This window comes from Microtus pennsylvanicus, chromosome 13 (genome assembly GCF_037038515.1).
Source record: "Microtus pennsylvanicus isolate mMicPen1 chromosome 13, mMicPen1.hap1, whole genome shotgun sequence".
Taxonomy (NCBI): domain Eukaryota; kingdom Metazoa; phylum Chordata; class Mammalia; order Rodentia; family Cricetidae; genus Microtus; species Microtus pennsylvanicus.
Window position 1 is genome coordinate 69,912,576 of NC_134591.1, and position 19,733 is coordinate 69,932,308.

Here is a 19,733-nt window from a genome sequence, read left to right on the forward strand (position 1 = left end):
AAGGAAATAGTTACATGAAGGGTTGGTCAACAGGATGGGAGAAATTCTCCATCCATCTGATAAAGAGGGTTAGCGTATAGACTGCGCACGGAACTCAAAACTAAACAACAAGAAATAAAACAACCCAATTAATAAATGACTTAAGGGAATGAGCAGTTCTCAAAAGGTGAAATGCAGATGACCAAAGCATTTAAAAAATATTCAACTTCACTAGCTACCAGAGGAATGCAAGTCAAAAACTGTGCTGAGAGCCCATGCCACCCATCAGAATGGCAGTCACCTAGAAAATGAGGTCTGTAACATGGTGGGATATCTTTGATTCCTCAGGAAGAATGAAGTCACCATTTGCAGGGAAATCCATGCAACCAGGGATAATCACATTACAGAAAACAAGTCAGCCGCAGAAAGACAGATTCCAGGTTGTCTTTCCCTTGTGGATCCCAGATTTCATGTTGATACACATAATAACATATATGTTTGCATGTATGCTCATGCATGTATCGTGAAAGTGGAAGCAAAATTATTAGTGGAGGACAATGGGGATCAGGAGGAGGAAGACAGGTGAGAAAAAGGAGGAACAGATGTATGTCGGGTGCTCAACAGTATATACGCGTACAAAAGCTTGAAAACCTGGGAGAGGTAGACTTTCAACCCCAAGGGCCCTTATTCACACACGTTTGCCAGCATTGATAAGTCTCTACTGTGTTTCAGATCCTCTATAGCCTCTGAGGAGACGAAGATAAGACACGGCTTTATCTCAGAGAGTTTATAATCTTGTAACAGATGAAACTGGGGAGTCAAGAAGACACCGCAAATGACAGCGAGAATTTATTAGGCGACGACAATGAGCCAAACACATATATTGTCTCATTTACTCTCTGCAGAACTGATAAGGTGTTAATCTTGTGCTGACAGGACCCTGAGGCCTGGCGAGAGACGTGTTTGGTCCTAGACGAGTTTGGTGGCGGTGTGTCTGATGGTCTTTTGGTAGGTCCCTGAGGTTGTTGGAGAGCAATTGTGTTGGGTGTCCTTTCTCCTGGCTCCATTCCCAGCCTGGGCCTCCAGTGAGCAGCAGGCTCTAGGGAATCCTGAGAGACAGTGGCAAACCCACCCATCTCCAGAGCTATGCGTGTGAGACCCTGGTCTGTCCTGAGGATGGGATCTAGTACTGGCTGAAGGTTCAGTACATCAGGGTCGATAGTCGATTATCTTGGTTAGGTTAATTTTAGGTGGGGGAAGACCCACCCTAAAAGTGGGCGGTAACATTTTTCAAGCTTGAGTCCTAAACCAAATGAAAAGGAGAAAGCCTGCTTCACGCGAGAACTCCTGGTTTCTGTGAGTTCAAGGCCAGCCTGACTTACACAGAAACTTCCAGGCCAGCTAGAGCTCGGGAGATCCTGTTACAAAACACACAAAACTTTTAAGAGAGGCTGAGGAAGGCAGGCAGGAAGGTTTAGAGAAGGGGTGTTTTGAGTGATCATTTGTTTGCGGTTTCATGTTCCCTGAGGAGCAGATGGAATGATGGGAAGGGCATGGGGTGCGAGACCAGTTTCCTCTGGATCTCATACTGAATGATGTACCTGTATGAATTCCCTGTGGCTTTCTAGGGCATCAAAGGTGGCCTCTGGTGGCTTAGAAATGCCGAAGCTCAAATGATGGCCTTCTGCCTGTTCGGGACGCTATTTGTATTTATGCCTGGCTCAATAAATATTTATAGAGTAAAAATGAATGAGTGACTATCAGCTGCTGCAAGGACGTCAAAGGACACTCGGTGCTGGCTTTCTGTGGTGGGGACAAGGCAGGGTGTGGCTATAGATGGTAGCGCAAGGGACAGACGGCGAGACTGCACGCCTAGAATCTGACCCATTCATGAGCTTCCACCCCACGGTTCCCTATTCTCAGAGAAGCAGTCACAACCACCCTTTGAAGGTAAGGACACAGTCATGTGACTGCCAGAGTAAAAAACCCCTGATGTGCTCCATGGATCTTAAGGCCCTGCAGACTGGATTTCCTTGTTAACCCCCCCCCCCCCCCCCCATGGTTTCGTCTCTCCAGCTCTTCTGTCTGAGGTCTTTCGCACGGATGTCCTCACACCTAGAAATAGCCTTCTCCTGGATGTCTGCATGGCTCGCTCCCCTTTCGGGCCTTTGCTAAGGCAGGCACATACTGACGTTTCATTTAACCTGGCAACCCCTTCCCTCAGCCCTTTCCTCCAGGACTCGCTTGACTTCCTCTTTGTGCTTTCTGTAGCAGTCTCGCACGCACATCAGAAATAGCTGTTTATTCTGGCTGTCGTTCAGCATCTGCTTCCCCTCCACAGGGCAGGGACAGAGCCTGGCTTTCTCATGGCCAAATCCCAAGCCCCTTGAACCAGCCTTGCACTGATAAGGCAATGAGGAAGTATTCATTATTAACGCATCCTCAATCCCAATAGCAAGCCAGCTGTTGGCTCTCCTGAGGGAGAGGAGTGGCTACCGGATTCCTCAGCGACTCCTCTGAGAAACCCTGTAGGCTGAAGTCGTTAAGTTCCATTCCTGTGTGTGACACTGAGTCCCTAAACCTTCCTTTCCTCCCGCAACAAGGCCTAATTCTCTTGTAACAATCCACAGTTTCATAGAGAGGACGCTTAACTATTCTAGGTGCCTGGACCAGCTCCTGACCATAGTCCATCTCCCTGAGTCTCCCATGCCTGGACCAGCTCCTGGCCACAGCCCATCTCCCATAGGGCCACTATAGCCACCAATCCTCATGTGCCATTCAACTCCTGGGACTCTGCATCCTGAGTTAGGATGAACCTAACCTGTACTGTCTGCTGATTTCCTGGGTTGGTACCTCAGTGGCAGGGTCAGACGGATGCCTTGCTTGGTCCCCCTTATTGTTATGAGAACACCACTCTTGTGTCCTGGAAAAATCTCTCTGAGGGAGCCCCAGTGCTTGTTGGCTTGTTGGCCTCTTTCTGTTGCTTTCTGTGCCCATAGTCCCAATCACACATTCCCTGGCCCCTGCCTCAGGGCCTCCCTTTCCAGCCCTGCTACCATCCTGGCTCCATTAGCTTCTCTGGGGACAATGCATCTGCTCCTGCATTTTTCTCTTGACCCAGCATCCTTTGCTCTTTTCTTGCTTTGTCTCTATCTCCACTGAAGCTTCAGCTTCAGACCTCACTGGCGACTGCTCTGTGGTATTACCCACAGCTTCCCAGACTCCCCTGCTGAGTCTCTTCCTTGCTACACACACCTGTTCCAATGTGTATTCTGTTTATCTTGTCTAACATGTCCCCGCACTCTTCTAGAGTATGAGCCTACGAGGGTGGGATTGTGTTTTAGCTTGTTTGCTGTTGTATCTGTTACCGAGAGAACAGCGTCGCCCACAGCAGATGCTCCGCGAACGGATGAATCCCACTCCGAGTGCCATGAACCTGTAATTTGGCAACGTGCATGAGAGGCAGCTACTCTTCCTACCTTTTGTTAAAATCTCTTGCGTTTTATTTACTGTGCGTGTGCATGACACAGCATGCCTGTGGAAGTCAGGGAACGGCTGCAGGGAGTCGGTTCTCTCCTCCCACCATGAGGGCGCCAGGAATCAGACTCGGGTGGTCTGCTTTGCCCGGAGGCATCTTTTACTCTCCGGGTCACCTTACTGGCCCCTTCCTATCTCTCTTTTATAGACAAAACACCAAGGTTCAGGGAGGTGAGAGGACTTGTTCAAGATCCCACCGCTGGGAAGTGGTGAGGCTTGGAGACGAGCCCTAGCAGCGGGACTGTGGAGTCCACACACTTCACCTTGGGGACACGCTGCTTTCTTCACTAAGCTTTCTTCTAAGCCTTGGGGGGTCTCCCTGAGTGTTCTCTTGTCTCCACATCTCTCGAGTTCTGTTGCTTCATTGCTGTCCTCTGGACCACCCAGTAACATCCTACGTGCTCCTTCAGCCCAGTCTGTTTTCTTTATCGCCATATACACACATGCACACATGCCTCCGTTTCTCCTTAATTGATTTCCATTGCCTTTGTCCAGTGGGGCAAAGCCAAATTCCTTGCATCTTCTTCAAGGCTTTCCCCGTGGGCCCTCATCTCTGACCAGTGTCACCTCCAGCCAAGTCCTGTATATCAACCTTCCTCCTACACTCTGATTTCACCGAGGCTCAAACACGCTGGTTTTTTGTCATCCTGGAACTTTTTTCTGAGATAATGGCTGCCACCTTCTCTGTTTTTCAAAGTCCCATTCATCATGCAAGGCCTAGTCTCCTGTCCCCTCCTCTGTTTGTGTCTCTCCGTGTGTGTGTGTGTGTGTGTGTGTGTGTGTGTGTGTATCTGTATGGAGTGTATTGTGTATACATGTATAGTGTGTGTATGCATGTAATATGTATATATGTATAGAGTGTATTATGTTGTGATGTATGTATGTGTGTCTATAAGTGTGTGTGTGTGTGTATCTGTATGGAATGTGTGTGTGTAGTGTGTGAGTGCACATATGTATCTGTATGGAGTATATGTATGTTTGAGGGAGAGTGTGTGTGTATCTGGAGTGTGAGTGTATGTATGTGTGCATAGCTGTATTGAATATATATATATATATATGTGTGTGTGTATGTATGTATGTATGGAGTGTCTGTCTGTCTGTCTGTCTGTCTGTCTGTCTGGAGTATATGTGTGCAGGGTCACATTCATGTGTGTGGAGGCCAGAGTTAACCTCAGGTATTATTTCTGAGGAAACCTTCTACCTTATTTTTTTCAAGACAAGGTGTCTTACTGTTACCTGGAACTTAATGATTTGACTAGGTTGGCTGGCCAGTGAGTCCCTGGGACCTGCCTGTCTGCATCCCCTCAGCCCTGAGATTTTGGATGTACACCACCATGCTTGTGCATTTTCCTCATGGGTTCTAGGAACCCAAACCAGGTCTTCCTGATTACATGGCAAGCGCTCTACTGGCTGAGCCATCTCTCCAGCCCCATGAAGTCTTTCTTGACACTCTTGATGTCTCTCCATGGCTTCCACATCCCATGGCACCTTGTCTGTCACATTCCATATCCCAAGGCATGGCAACCATCCATCTGTTGTGGACAGGCTGACAAGTTCTCTGTGAGCACTGGCTGTGACCTCTTTGCCTCTGTCTTAATGTCCTCTGTCAGGCTTGGTTCAGAGAAAGCTCTCTCATGAGGGTGCCTTCATAGGCCCTCTCTGCTGACCGACACTATTAGGGTTTGTACCTCTGCACCACTTCACGAGTTCAGACTCACAGCTCTCCAGAGACCAGCCTCGATGGGCACTAGCCCCTCCCACTTTCGCAACCTTGTCCCTGTCCTGAGCTGCTTCTCAGCTTGTACTGCGGATGGGAGACAGAATAGGGATAGAAAGGAGCAGGCAGAAGAATTCTGGAATCGGCAACTCCAACTCTCACAGGTAGGATGGGGAGCATCTATGTCAGGGCTCCTGGGGCCTGGGGCTCTCTACACTCCTTTGCTAGGGGACTTTGACATTGTAAAAAGAGATTTAGAAAGGACTGGGCTACAGCACATTGGTAGAGCGCTTGTCCAGCATGTATACAGGGCCCTTTGATTCCTAGCACTGCCCCAAAAGAAAAACAAATGAACAAACGAAAAACCAAACAACCAACCAAACAACAACAACAAAAAAAGAAGCACAGAGCTAGGACCTCGACCGGTGTGGCTAGGCCTGTGTTCAGAGGAATGCTGGAGACTTACTAGGCATTAGAGCATATAGAACAGCTATCAAAGCAATAGGCCCCGCTGTTCTGGTGCTGTGTGCCTTGAATGCCCGAGTTAGTGCTCCAGGACTTAGCTTTCTGCACACCCGCAGAGTAGAGAGGTTCCCATGGATTTCTGCCGATCAGATTTCTGATCAGGGTCTCAGTCAGGAAATAAAATCTGTTTAACTGAGAACAACTCAACATTACTGTCTCAGACATGGCTGTTTGGCTCTGTCCTGGCATTTGGAAGTCTCACACCCCCAACCTGGCCAGATCCCCCCATACCAGATCATGTTCAGCAGGGCTTGTATTAGACAGAGTACAAACTCATAGCTTTAACCTGGGCTCAATCCCACCATCTTACCTCAGTTTTTGGGGTCCCATTCCTTCTGGTACCTCTAGAAAGTCCTTTCACTTCTTGAGGGAACTCAAGACCCAACCACAGTCTGGCAACTCAATCCTTCCATCAAAGTGGTCCACAGTGAGTAAGTTCCCAGAGTCTAAGTCAATTGTACTAAGCTTCTAGAATTCTAGGGTTCCCACATTCTGGTTCCCATTCCAGAATCACCCATCCATGGGCCAGATCCCCACCTCTATTGCGTTCATCTCATCCTGGAGCTCATCACGAACCTTCCTCCCCCCCCCCCACTGTTACTCTGAGCTCTGTCTTCTGGTGTTGCTGCTTTAACAGGGGCCTGGAGGGAATCTTAGCCTCTTTCAAGGCCCAGCTCAGAGACCCCCATTTCCATGGAGCCCTCCAAGTCCTTCCTGCAGAGAAAGCCAGCAGTTCTCATGCCTTGTATTTCCTTTGGGTGTGCTGTATTTCATCAGCAGATGCATGGGGCATGCCTACCGAAGGCTAGAGTCTGTGCCAGGCCCAGCCAATGGCCAGGGACAAGACAGACATAGTCCCTGTTCTCATATTTTGTGTCCTCTTCTGCAGTTACCCAACCAGGACCCATTCCGGTAGAACTGGAGGCAGAGACTCTGTCTATAGGCACAAGCAGGGCTTTTCTGGATAGGATCCCAGCAGTACAAGAAAGGATTGTAAGTATTGACCAACAGAATTACATAAAACAGTCAGCAGAGACAGCCTACACAAAGGGAAAGCATATTTGCCGCCTCCACACCAGACAGGAGAATTAATATCTAGGATATATAAAGAACTGAAGAAATAAACACTGGAAACTAAATGAGCCAATCAGCACACAGCCTAATGAACCGAACAGACAGCTCTCATGAGAAGAAACACAAACGGCCAATAAACAGTCTTCAACATATTCAACACTCCTAGTTACCAGGGCACTGCAAATTAAAGCTGTTTTGAGACGGTCTCACCCTAGTCAGAATGGCTGTCATCAAAAGGACAAGCGGTAGCCAACGCTGGAGAAGTGCGGAAAGAAAAACCCTTCATGGTTCCTGGGAATATACACCTGCATAGCCACAGTGGAAATCAATACAGGACATCCTCAAAAGAAAAAAAGAAAAAGAAAAAGCAGAATTCTGTACTGTACAATCTAGTCAAGGCATTCCCGGGCATTTCCCTGAAGGACTCCAGGTTAAAACATCACAGAGACACTTGCACACCCGTGTTGATCATTGTACTATTTACACTAGCTGGGAAATGACGCAAGTCTGGATGTCTATGGACAGATGAATGGGTAAAGAAAAGGGGGCACATAGTCACAGTAGATGTGGCCATAAAGAAAAGTGAAATCATGACATCTGTAGGAAAATGGGCAGAGTAAAAAATCATGAATGTTTAGTGAAATAAGCCAGACTCAGAAAGACTACCACACGCCCCATCTTCTCACAGATGCAGAACCTAGGTTTAAAGTTATGTATGGATGTAGGTGTGTGTGTTTGTACGCATGCATGGAGGTCATGAAAGCAGAAAGGGGCTGATGAGAGGCAGGAAGAGATCTTAACGGAGGTAGGAAATACAGTGTAATAGAATATCCATGGGATATGAAAGCACCGAGAAGCTGGATGTGGGGCGAGTACACCGGAGGCAAGGGGAGAGGGTCAGGATGAGGACAAAGTATACCAGCACATCTGCATGAAGATGCCTAGATGCAGCCCGGTACTTTGTATGTGAACCGACCAAATTAACTAAATAGTAAAATGATGTCTGTCGTCCCCCTCAGTGTGGGACCCATAGTTGATACTGGTAGGATGTGCTGTCGCATGCCCGTAATCCCACTTCTTTGGAGACTAAGGAGGAAAGAGCATAGTTTGAGGTCAGCCTGAGCCACATACTAAGACCCACAGCAAACAGACACAATGAGTGGATGCCATGTACTGGCTTTGTGGGTAAGTGAATAGGATAGACTATATTATCAGGGAGTGAGACTAAGGTCCTGGCTGTGGGCTCATCTATAATAGTAGAGAACTTTTTCTCCTTAAGCCCAAAGCTCATAGCACCCCATCTCAGAGGCATCTGTAGTCTTTCCTGGAAAAATGATTAAACAGAAAATGCCCAGCCTCTCTATCCTCGGTGTTCGGAGAGTGTCCTCTTGCCTGGGAGAATGGAGTTTGGCCAGTGCTGATGTCCAAGACAGTCACCTCCAAGAAGGCAGAGGCCCAGGCTGTCCACACTTCCTGAACTTTCTGGCTAAGAGGGAGTGACCGGCTGGAGAAGGGAGAACCGAGCAGGTGGCACTTATAAACTCAGAAGAAATAGGATCTCCATCAACATCCTTAGCTGCTTGGAGGTGTGGCTTAAGTGCCTGCAAATGTTGCTGACTGGCAGGTGGCCTGCTCCCTGGGGCCCCAGGGAAATTGCAGAGCTGAAGTCTTCTCAAACAAGGCCACGTGTTGCCAGGAAAATTGGATTCTGTTTCCACAAATTCAGTTTAAACCACCTTTCTGCGGTACCTTTAAAGGTGAGCCTCCCCCCCTCCCAGCTGCCAGCATCCCTGGAGCCCCGTGGAGAGGCACTAAATGGATTCTTAACATGGCTTCCAGTCCGTGCCTACCTGCTTGCAGAGGAGTGCATAGGATGACGGATGGAGAAAGGGCTACTCTGAAACTGCCCTTGAGAGGGGGCTTTTGGCACAGGTTTAGTGTCTGTCTTTGCCTAAGGTTTCTAAAAGTGAGACCTAGGGGTAGGAACCAGAGATGTCATTGTCTTTGTTTTATTCCCAGCATACAGAAAAATGTCCAAAACAGTTAAAAAAAATGAAACAATAATACACCGACACAATGCCAGGTATAACCCCGAATGCTTTCTAGGAGGAGGTGGGGGTAATCCTCAGGCCCGGCCAGGAAAGCGGGCATGGCTATTAGCCTACCACTCCCATTTTGCAGGCAAGAGAATTGAGACCTGGAAAGGCTCCAACCCCTGCTAAAGGTGACACAGCCTCGGATGGAGGGGCTCCGGCTTGGGCAGTCACTTTCTGAACCCTATCCCCCTTCAATGCCTGTTTACAGAACTAGTGAATGAGGGACCCGGGTAGAATGAGCCCCACCGAGCTGTGCCCAGGCCAGACATCTGCTAGGAAAGAAAATGCCAGGCTTTTTTCCTTAGTGGGCAGTCCAGGGACTGAGGGACTTTGGAGACACAGGATAGGTCAGACCAGAAGCCATGCCCTGCGTTGCATCTCCACCACCCTGCCCCTTTAAGGAAACTGCTTGTCCATGGTCAGACTGGAGGTAGGTTTCTGGAGGATCCTCAATCGCTCTCGTTGAATTTCTGTAAGACAGATTATCCCTTTACAGGGTAGGGGACCAATATCAGAGAGGTTAAGTAAGCCTCCCGGTCACACAGTCACATGGCGATAGAGGCGGGATTTGAACCTAAGTTCGGGAACCTATAGTTTGGACCACGGCCCTCTGCTGCTCGCTGCCTTCAATCAGTGCACCTGCAGCCAGCTTGCTCTTGTTCATATTTCCCTGGATTCTGGGTGTGCCCTCGGGATTCCTTGCCACCCTGGTTCCCGTCCTTGGGGTGGGGTGAAAGTTTTTAACCAGCAGTTCAGCCTCTTTACTCTCCTGCCATCAGCACTAAGCACGTGACCTATGGGCCAGTGACGGAATGAAAGGGAAAGAGCCATCTCAACGTAGCTCTCTCCAGGCACTGGCACCAAGCAGCAGGAGAACCAACCTGGAACATGGTTTGTTGTGCCCCTGGGCTTATGTGAACCCTCAGAAAATTAATAAGTCACAGGTGGGAGTCACTGCCTTTGGGATGCTGAGCACCCCCAGTGTCAACTGGGCTTACAGAAGTAGGATTTGTGGACTCAAAGGCCTAACTCCAAACAGACGGCAATGGAGTCAAGTGTTGCGTTAATCAGCATGCCTGGATTATCACCCCGTTTCTCGGGACTCTCTAGGTGTGAGCATCCCTTTGTTTTGATTTAGAGATGATTAGAGTAAATAGAAGTTAAGAAACCCACCTGGGTCAGGGAGCTTGTAGTAGATGATGATGTGGGACCAGAACCCTGACAAAGCCATGTCCCCGTGTTTCCTACAATGTCGTAGCAACACCCAGAGATAGGGGATCCCTTAGCCACCAGAAAATCCTCTTTTTGAGAGGCCTGGATACCAACCAGAGGTGTTAGCAATGGAGACTAAGCCAATCAGAGTGAGAGAGGAGGTAGCTGCCATCCTCCTCAGTCGGCCTGGGAGCCACATGCTCTTGCCTTAGATCCCTGACAGAATTCAGCTTGAAGCCAGGCGCTGGTGTGTACCACCCAGTGACATGGCACATTACTTCATATGGCTAAGCCTCTGTTTCCTGACCTGTGAGAAGGGCACAGAACTTAAGCCTGCTACCCAGTGCCATCAGGAGGAAGTACAACAGGCCTGACACACAGCGACCAGCTCCCCGTCCCCCCAGCTTTTTTATTTTTATTTATTTTTGGTGTTCACTATATAGTACAGGCTGGCCTCGAAGTCACAATCAGCCCTCCTGCCTATCAATCTGAGTGCTGAGACAGGAGGTGGGAACCTCCATAGTGAGAGTTTCGGCTAACTTTGGAAGGCATGATGGTGGACTCTTCCTATGTTGGGGTCATAGGAGGACGTGGCCAAGGTAGCCAAGCTCAGACCTCGAAAAGGGCTTGTGCATGGGCCACCTCGGAAAAGTCTTCGGTGGCTTGAAAGAGTAAAAATGATGTAATTAAAAGTTGTCCAGGGAGCTTTTAGCCTGTGACCAATTAACATTTTCAAATGCGGCCGTGAGTCATAAAAGCACTCGTTCATACCTTGTGCAATTTGTAATCAAGGCACCGCCACATCCATAAATGTTAGAGCACGAAGAGCAAGGGGAGAGGGAAAACAAGAGACAAAAGCCAGCGGCCCCGTGACTCCCTCTTCAGGATCAGGGAACCTGGGCTTAGATGGGAAGCGAAGGAGGGTTGAGTCTTCTACTAAAGCTAGCCTGCTGCCCTGCTAAGGGGTGGGAGTTTGACTCTTACCACAGAGAGTCTCATCTGCTGATTAGAGCTGAGAGCCAAGGACCGGGGTTGAGCTAAGACCCTGGACGTGGCTATTCTAGGTTAATCTCTCCACTCTGCCCTATGTCCTGTGAGTGTTCTGACAGGCGCCCATGTTCTTTTGGTTAAACCTAGAGTGATCTCGATGCTGCTGAGCAGATCTGGGCTCTCCTCATCATAGAGACAGGGCAGGCTGTGTGCCCCTGCCCCCTTTAAAACCTGAAGTATGTTATGCATAAGTAAATCCCTTTGCTTCTGGACCGGAGACTTTGAAAACCAGTGTGTGCTTAGCGATGTCCTGTTTCCTGCCTGCCATAGCAATCTTGGAAAAACGGGTGTAGGAACGGTGGCATTCCTTGATGACATGTGACCCGCTTTGGGCATGTGGCATGAACATGTGCTTATTGTTACTGCGACACAATGGAACCTGGCTAGTGAAGCCATGATTGCTCCGGTCTGTAAGCTAAGATGATGGTCAGGGGCAGAGACTGGGGCGTGGCAGAAAAAGGACACTGACTAGGGGTCGCACTATGGAATAAATTCCATGAAGACAGTTTTCGTTTTCCCAACAGTGTTCAGGAGAGTGGCTAGCACCCAGCGGATGCTCATTAAATGTTGAACAAATGAACAGAGGGGTGAGGTGTGGTGGTGGACAGCGTGGAAGCAACAACCCAACAACAGTTGAAAGTTCCCAGTTCCAGCAACAGCTCCGCATTCCCTCCTCGTTCACTCACTTACTCAACTCACAAGTTTTAAAACACAGACTCCTATCCTGTCCCCCAATAACTGGATCAGAGATAGACCCTAGATTCCACTTAAAACAGGGACCAGGTTTCATGGGAAATGGTGAGGAAAGTTTTCAGCTGGGATTTTATTTTGGAAAAAAGCAAGATTAAAAACTTGAAAACAGAATTCTACATTGATTATAAGATTATAAGTGTATATTAAAATTTTCAATGAAGCTGGGTGGTGGTGGTGCTGCACACTTTTAATCCCAGCACTCGGTAGGCAGAGGCAGGCAGATATCTGAGTATGAAGCCAGCCTGGTCTACAGAGCAAGTTCCAGAATAGCCAGGGCTACACAGAAAAACCCTGTCTCAAAAAACCAACCAAACAAACAAAACCAAACAAAACAAAAAATACTAAAACAAACAAATAAACAACAAAAACTGTAAATGAACAAAGAGCAAATTAAGTATTGAGTTGGGTAGGTACAAGTTTTCTAGAGAATTCTCTGCTTAGCTCACTGTGAAGTTTCATACTTCACTGCTGTCAATTTTCTCTTTTCCTGCCATTCATTGGCCTGGTGGCCAGGTTCTCCTTTGTCTACGGCATTGCTTGGGTCAAAATGGTGTGGGAAGTCCTGCTGTCTATGTGCTGCCCTTATTGGTTAATGAATAAAGCTGTTTCGGTCAGTGGCTTAGCAGAATCCAACAAGGTAGGAGTTCCAAGCAGAGAGAGGAGGAAAGAAGGCAGAGTCAGTGAGAAGCCATGTAGCGGCAGCAGGAAACAGACGCCAGATGCCAGGTGGAACCTTACCGGTAGGACACAACCACATAGTGATACACAGATGAACAGAAATGTGTTAATTCAAAGATGTAAGAGCTAGCCAATAGGAAGCCAGTGCTAATAGTCTAAAAAGTGATTTAATTAACATAGTTTCTGTGTGATTATTTCGGGTCTGGATGGCTGGGAAATGAACAAGCAGCCTCTGCTTACAACAAAAGACCCAACATTCCTTCTAAATCTCCTCATTCAATCTCATGGCTTCCCTGAGATTTCGGTTCCATGGTGTAATTCTTTGACTTTCTGTGGCCATCTCTTCTCTGAGACACCGATGGACACAGGCGCCAACCAATGGGCAAGGGTTGACATGGGCCTGAGTAAGGGCAGGTGTTTATGCTGACCATTTGCACAAGGACTCAGTTCATTAGTATCCTTCTGGGACACGGACTTTGTGTACGTGTGCAGGATGTGTATCCAGGGTGTGTGTATGGGGTGTGTGTACGGGGTGTGTGCAGGGTGTGTATCCAGGGTGTGTGTACGGGGTGTGTGCAGGGTGTGTATGCAGGGCGTGTGGGGCGTACAGGGTGTGTGTATGGGGTGTGTGCAGGGTGTGTACAGGGTGTGTGCAGGGTGTGTGTACGGGATGTGTGCAGGGTGTGTATGCAGGGCGTGTGGGGCATACAGGGTGTGTGTACGGGGTGTGTGCAAGGTGTGTATGCAGGGCGTGTGGGGCATACAGGGTGTGTATGGGGTGTGTGCAGGGTGTGTAGAGGGTATGTTCAGGGTGTGTGCAGGGTGTGTGTGTGGGTGTGTAGGGTGTGTGTTAGTTTTATGTCAGCTTGGCACAAGCTAGACTCATTTGGGAAGAAGGACTCTCAATTGGGAAAATGTCTCCATAGATTGGCCTGTAGACAAATCTATTGGGCATTTTCTTATTAATGATTGATGTGGGCAGGCATAGGCCACCGTGTGTGGTTCCATTCCTGGTCTGACTGCTATAAGAAAGCAGAATGAGCAAGCCGTGAGGAACAAGGCAGTAAACCGTATTCCTCCAGGGGCACTGCGTCAGCTCCTGCTTCCAGGTTCCAGCCTTGGATCCCTGTCCTGACTTCCTTCGGTGACAAGGTGTGGCCTGAGAGCTAGAAGCTGAAATAGACTCTTTCTTCCCCAAGTTGCTTTTGCTAATGGTGCTTTATCACTGGAATAGAAACCATAAGAGAGAGAGAGAGAGAGAGAGAGAGAGAGAGAGAGAGAGAGAGAGAGAATGTGTGTGTGCATATGTGTGAGTGAGTATATATATATATATATATATATATATATATATATATATATATATATATATATGTGTGTGTGTGTGTGTGTGTGTGTGTGTGAGTATGAGTGCCTGTGTGCATGTGTGTGTGTGTGTGTGTGTGTGTGTGTGTGTGTGTGTGTGTAGGTCAGAGGTCAATCTTTGGTGTCATCCTTAGGAATGCCATCTACCTCCTTTTGAGCCAGGGTCTTTCCCAGGCTTGGAGCTCACCGATTAGAGAAGACTGGCTAGCTAGCGAGCCCTAGCGATCCACCATCTCAGCTCCTCCAAAGCTGGGATTACAATCACTTTCCGTGACACTTGGCATTTTAAAGTGGGTTCTGGGAATCTAATTCAGGTTTATGAGCTTCCCTCCAAGACCCTGATGGGGACAACTTTTAAGCTTAGACTCCAGCAAGTGTGTGGTCTCAGATAGTAGATTAGGCAGAGGTCTGCAAGGTGCCTGAACTAAGAAGTGGGGATACAATATAAACCTGATAGACCGCCCCTTTCCTGGAGCTATGCTTGGCGCCATTGTAGGCTGTTCTCCAGCTCCCTGCTCTAGCCCGGTTTCTGTCATAGTCTCCTGAGAAGAGACTCTGAGCAGTCTCCAGGCAGGAGTCTGAGTCCTAGTGCAGATGCAGGAAGAGGAAGACTTCACAGCCCGTCACTTAGCAATGGGCTTCAGAATGGATACAGGACCAAGATCCTCCCGATTTCTCCAGGTCCCATGGCAGATTCAAGAGCCCTGATCCCATAGACTCTTTCACAGGCTCTTATAATTTATGCTTGTTCATTAGTCCTGACTCTGTGCCCTGGACTAGTCTCATTCCTTGACTCTGAGCCATACCACCCATGTCCGGGTTTCTCTAAAGCTACCTACCATGCTGGGCTCTTTTAAGCCCCACCTCCTCTTCCATGAAGTCCAAGTAGATTCCTCCTCTGAGGTATATGTAAGAGCTGCCATTCATGGAGTGATCTGAATATCTCTAGAAGTAGCACGAAGACCCTTAGTGTCTCTTCTCACACATACCCGGCCTGCAGCACCTACTGAGGAAATGCTAGGCCACTTGCCCCAACTCCAGCCTCTCTCTAATAAAATGGCATTGCCGTTGCATCAGGGTAAGGGTCTGGCACAGTCACACTAGCCACTGGCCTCCTCTCCAACTGCTCCCTCTCCCGCTTCTGCGAGTTCATTCTCAGGGCCGGGAGACAGTGAGGCCAGTAGCTGGAAGTGAATGTCCCTAAAGCTCTTATCCCAGGCTGTCCCCCTTGCCAGCTCTCTGCTCTCTCTCACAGTGGCTCAGTCTCTCCTAGCTACAGTGAGCAAGTGGACGATCCACGGATGTCTACAATGGCTTCTAAACCCCAGACTATCTCTGCCCTTCATCCCTGGCTTCTTGACTGGCTCCTAGAGCGCAAATTCAAGGGCTCTTCTTGTGGGTACTGGTTGACATAAGCTTAGGAAATAGATTACCACCCTCTCCAACTTGAGCTCTCATTTCCTCGAGAACAGAAACCCAACACCCAGCCAAGTACCTGGCATCAGGTGGCATCCAATGACTCAGTGACTTTCATTCCTGTCCCTTTCCCTACCCGCCCTGCCTGATCATGCAAACTGACTCAACACTCTGGGGACCAAACCGTTCTGTTCCTTCTCCACCCGTCTACACAGCCCGCCATAGAAAAGACACTTACTTTCCTGCCTCTCTTTTTCTACATGGCCTCATGCCTCTGTGGCTTCCTCCAATCCCCTGCACTAACACCCTTGACCCCCAATCTTAGTCCTTGTCCCTCATTGAACACTCTGGACCCCAATCCCCTTGCTATAAAGAATCCAGGTATATAGAGGGTTACAGGGGTCAGCTCTACGGCTAGGTAAGTGCCCGAGGCGAAGGAGAGAAACTGGGTGGAGTTAACAAGACTGAAAGACCTGTGTACTCCCGCACACCTTAGGCTGGAGCCATGTACGGTTGGTTCACTGAACTCTGCTGATCCGTTTCTACTCTACCTCCCTGCTGCTAGAAAGTCACCTGACATGGCTTTGCTCTCCCCAGTTTGGCTCAAGAAAGGGAGCCTATGAGACCAAGAGAGTCTATAGGGCTTGGCCATTGGGCTCTGGAGCTAAGTCTTTGGAGGCCCTGTGAGAAACCACGGCACACAGCCAAACCTGAACCAAGAAAAAGGCCAAGGCCATGGTCTTTGTCCAGGACCCCAGGTGCCCCTTCTTCAGACTCTTTTCCCCAGGATGTTTATACAGATGACTTCCCTAGGACTACGGTTGACATCACCTGTCTGGCCCTGAGAAAACAGCCAGTCAGAGGAGGTACTCTCTGGAAGGAGAACAGTTATAAGAGACAGACAGCCAAAGCTGACTAGGTGAGCTGGGAAGGGTATCTCGGTAGACACCCAAATCCCCTCCAACCACGGCACATTGTTACCACCCAGGTACATCTCCCCATGACCTGGATAACTTGACCCACAGCCTGATGACCAATGGCTAGGGACCATCCTGAGAGCAACATCTGGTCCACATTTGGGAACAGTGGTTATGACAGGAGGCTACAGGTCCCTGAACTTCCCAGCTCCTAAAGCTATGGTGGAGGGATACTTCTAGCCCAAGTCACCCCCATGCCAGGCATCTTGGCCTGTCTCAAGCCTGAAAAACAGGGGCCCCACAGGTTACCCAGAGGCACACAGTTCCCATACTGTGTTGAGTCACGGATTATGACCTGAGTTGGGTTAGAAATGGTCCAAGCACTGCCCCTGGAGATGAATGAGCACCCCAAAGCTGAAGCACATTGCATTCATATGTCAGACCTCAGGGGTCCTGCTCAGTCACCCATGGTCAGGCTTAACCCACAGTCTTAACAATCTTAATTCATACCCCCCCCCACACACAGCACACACACTCTTAATTCCCTTCGCATCACTGGTTAAAAAGCACACTGCACGTATATTCCTGAAATGTAAACATGTTTGTATACATGTACCATGGTCCACTTCATCTACTCACGTGACTTGCTTCATACACATCATCTCCCTCCAGAAATGTGCCTCTATATGCCTCCCCAGTACATATCCCACATATATCATGGACCACTGGGCTCAGTCCCCAGTCTGATCCCAGTTAACTGCAGGAGTTCTGTGCTCTTGAGTGCCCCTCCTCCCAGTGAGATGCAGGCCACCCTGTGCACTTTGGCCTCTGCCCAGTTCCCATGACTTGCTTGGTTTAGATAGGTGGACACAGAAAACAGGCTTAAGTCCCAGCAGAGGAAGTGAAGGAGAAGGGTATACTGTCTGATGAGAGAGAGAGAGAGAGAGAGGGAGAGAGAGAGAGAGGTGCCTGTTGCTCTTCAGAGTGGAGGAGGGGCTAGAGGCTTCAGGCCCCCCAATTCCCAAACCTCCTGTGCCACTAGCTGAGACAGGAGCATCAGAATAAAACACCAGGACTTCCTAGGACCTCCAGAGCTGCGGCAGGAGATATGAGTGCACTTTCAGCAGGGGCTTGGCACATTAACAGAAATCACCGTTCAGAGTGCCAAATACCCTGACCCCCCACCTCTCCCTACCCGAGGATGCCCCCTCTCTGTTCAGAGCCTTCTTACCTCCAGGATCCCAGGATGTGAGGGCTCAGAGAAGAAAGCACACTCAGCCAGCGGCTGTAGAGACAGTCGCACGCCAGGCACCCAGAGGGCAGCAGGCACGAGCCTGGAGCTTGGCAGCGAGGGTGGGCAGCCCGCGGAGCACTGACTGCCCTGGAGCCCTAGAGGACAGACTAGAAATGATGGGGACAGGGAGATGGTGGAAAGAGGTGGCAGGGATGGGAGGCTGAGACAGACAGATAAAGAGAGACAGAGACTTAGGGAGGAGACGCTGAGAGAATTACACACAGAAAACAGACACTAAGGAAGAAAAGGGAGAAGGAGGAGAAGAGACAGAGGGAGGGAGGGGAGAGAGAGAGAGAGAGAGAGAGAGAGAGAGAGAGAGAGAGAGAGAGAGAGAGAGAGAGAGAGAGGCATGGGAGCAACATGTGGTTACATCCTCACTTATGATGCTGGAACCTCCTGAGCCCCTCCCCACAGAGTGAGCACACAGTGCTCAGTCACTTCCATACAAACTCCCCGTGCCTCTACACTCATGCGCACCCTCTGCACTTGGGATGAGGTCCCTTATCCTTGCACTGCAGGGCACTGGTTGCACCGACCCTTACCTTGTCCCAGAAGCAACATGTGTGAGGGCAAACACTTCTCCCCACAGCCGCAGCAGCTGCTTCCCTGTGCCCAAAGCTATTGGAGAGGGCTCCCAAGCTGGGCGCTGGTACCCGAGCCCAGTGCCTGGCTGCCCTGGCAGCTGGCTTGATCAATGCCAACATTGCGATGGCTGTTTAGGTGGCCTGCAGGAAGCAGAGCCATTTGTTTTGTCAGAGCGTAACCATGACAATCACCCCAGGCTCACACGACTGTGCAGCCTTCCCCCACCCTGCGCCCTCCCTTCCCCCTTCTCCTAAGCACAAGAGGAAGCAGGAGGCCACTTAGCAGGCTTGGCTAACCCCTGCAGGGACTGCTAGCAAATGTCTGGCTCCCAGGGATGGCAGGCTTTTGGGCAGCCCCTCCCAGGGGGAACAAATTGCCGCACCTTGAGGTAATTCAATGCTGGACAGAGCTCCCAGGGTCCTGACTCTGGAGCTAGCCTCCCCCAGATCCCAGTGTTGTTCCTCTGCAAGTTCATCTGTGAGACAACTGTTCCAAGCTGTCACTCCAGTTCCCCCCCCCCCCAAGAGGCCATGATGCAGGCAAGCAGATGGCCCTGGCTACTGTGGTCCCAGGCAGTAAGCAGATCTGCCAGTGTCTTTTGTGGGTTCCAAGCCATCACTGGTTACCCAGGGCCAGGCCAAACATGGGAGAAATTTCTAGGCAGCTCCAGGAAGTGGGGGCTCTGGTTAGAAATTTGGGTGACTCAGAGAGCCAGGGGTTTTATTAAGATCGGGCCAGGCAGATCTAGAATTCTCATTGTCAGACAAGTAGAAATACTAAATCTATACTTCAGGCCCAAAGGTAAAGGTCCCAAAGACGAGGGTGGGTGCTACTAATAACACAAGATAGCCAGGGATGCAAGGTGGAACGAATAATGACTGTGTGTCTCAATTCACTTATTCCATAAGGAAAATTCCAAGAAGAAGGGGTACCCCCTGCCCAGTGTTATTGAGAAACTGTACAGAGTGGAGAAACTTACCCAAGGAGCACCCACAAGCAACGGCAGAGCAGGGCTGCACACGTTCACCCGTCAGTCTCTCTGCTGGAAACATTGCATTCCGTCCTCTTGGCCTTCAGTAGATACCACTATGTGTCAGGCCCCGTATGCCAAGCTGGGGAGCCCTGAGTTCCTAGCAACACTGGAGGTAGCTGCTTCCCTCCCCTCGTGAATGAATACAGAGAGGCAAGGCTCTTAGTTGAAGGCGTAGAAAAGGTTGAGAGCCGGGATTCACACTTAGGTCTGTCTGTCTCCATTTCTCTACCCTACCTTCCCCATCAGACATGTTCCCGGATTTGACTTAGAGGAGGCGGATTCTGCAGGTATACGAGGGGTGGTGAGTATCATGCACCATGGGTGCTCTGGTGTAAGGAATAGATATTCCACAGTTTTCTTCCTGTGGTCATAGGTGATCTGGTTTTACCCAGAAGTCCTTGAGCCAGTGATTCCACAATTAGACAGCCACATTAGAATTCTGAGAGGGCTTTCATTAGACGTGCCGCTTGGAGCCTCAGGTCTCGTCCAGCTTCATAAGTGTGGG

General features: G+C 49.5%; 1 protein-coding gene across 2 annotated transcripts in view; it reads right to left on the bottom strand.

Moving 5' to 3' along the window:
• The window catches only part of Vwa5b1 (von Willebrand factor A domain containing 5B1), a 65,019-nt gene extending 46,699 nt beyond the window's left edge, over positions 1-18,320 (bottom strand). Inside the window, exons 1-2 of one of the 2 annotated variants that reach the window (XM_075945787.1) lie at positions 18,153-18,320; positions 17,548-17,844 (exon numbers count right to left, since the gene is read on the bottom strand). The gene's annotated coding sequence lies outside the window, so the exon portion shown is untranslated. Of the gene's footprint in view, positions 1-17,547; positions 18,009-18,152 lie in introns of those variants that run through there. The other variant, XM_075945788.1, reaches the window with a different exon arrangement.
• Between the last annotated feature and the right edge of the window lie 1,413 nt (positions 18,321-19,733).